This window comes from Nanorana parkeri, unplaced genomic scaffold (genome assembly GCF_000935625.1).
Source record: "Nanorana parkeri isolate BGI_ZX_2015 unplaced genomic scaffold, ASM93562v1 scaffold609, whole genome shotgun sequence".
NCBI classification, from domain to species: Eukaryota; Metazoa; Chordata; class Amphibia; order Anura; family Dicroglossidae; genus Nanorana; species Nanorana parkeri.
Window position 1 is genome coordinate 898,213 of NW_017306877.1, and position 1,136 is coordinate 899,348.

Genomic DNA, 1,136 nt, shown 5'->3' on the forward strand with positions numbered 1-1,136 from the left:
CGGAGCCGAAGCGCGTACAAAATGGCTGCCCACAGATACCGGCCTCTGATTGGTTGAGGACGGGCGTGGAGTTATAGAACGCAGAACAGCTGAATTCCTCCACACACACACACGTGTAGCGTGTCCTCTTCTATATGCTAACCGATTGCTCTCAATACCCTGCAAACTTGCATCTCCACCATGTAACCCTTTGAAGCTGCAACAGCCTTCTGGCCCCGCCTCCATTTCCTGTTTGAATCACATCAATCATCAGCAACCCTCTCTCTTCCAGATCCCCGCTGTCCTAGTCCCGCCCCTCACAGCTACTACCATCACTCATTTTTGCCCCTTCGTCACGTGTGGGCGTGACCTTTTAGACCAGGGGGTAGGCGACGTTGGCCCTCCAGCTGCGGGTGAAACTACAAATCCCATCATGCATCTGTCTCTGGGAGTCATTCCTGTATCTGTCCGAGTCTTGCAATGCCTCATGGGACTTGTAGTTCCACAGCAGCTGCAGCGCCGAAGTAGCCTCGCCCCCGCTTTAGACCCGGCTTCAGTCACTGAATGACAGGAAAGGACGCATGCCCAGCATCCCTTGCAGTGTGCGTCCCCCGCTGATCCGTTTGTGCCGAAGATTTTTAGCTGTGCACTCTGCTGATCAGTTGCTTGGCCACGCCCTATCAGTGTGTAATCCGGCAACTGATCAGCAGAGTGCACAACTACATTCTACAGTGACCGGCAGGGGATGCGTTCTTTCATATAGAGTTCGAAGCAGGGTGGTTTGCAGGAGTCCTCCCGATGAAACTCAATCCGCAGACCAGCCGATCGATGCCGTGATGATGTCAGAGGTGGGGTGTTTTTTTTTTTCCAGTTGCTGTCAGCCAACAGTTTCAGCACGCTGACAGAGGGAGGGAGCGGAGCGATAACATCTTTGGCGTACTGCTTTTTTTCATTCCTTGGGGGGGCGAGTCGGTGACCCAGCTCGGTCCGTGACTGCCATGGAGAAAAGTGTGGTCACTGACCCGGCTGTGTTGTCTGGCGGGGGAGGGGAGTCTGGATCACAATACTGGCTGAGCATAAGACAGTTAGAATGACCCCGTGCGTCACCTCCTCACCTCCCCGTGCATTCTGGGAGCACGCTGACTCTTCACCCCCCC

At 54.8% G+C, this 1,136-nt stretch overlaps 1 protein-coding gene across 1 annotated transcript in view; it reads left to right on the forward strand.

Moving 5' to 3' along the window:
• LOC108792174 (xaa-Pro dipeptidase-like) overlaps positions 1-1,136 on the forward strand; it is a 92,953-nt gene that overhangs the window by 5,439 nt on the left and 86,378 nt on the right. The gene's annotated exons all lie outside the window — the stretch shown is intronic.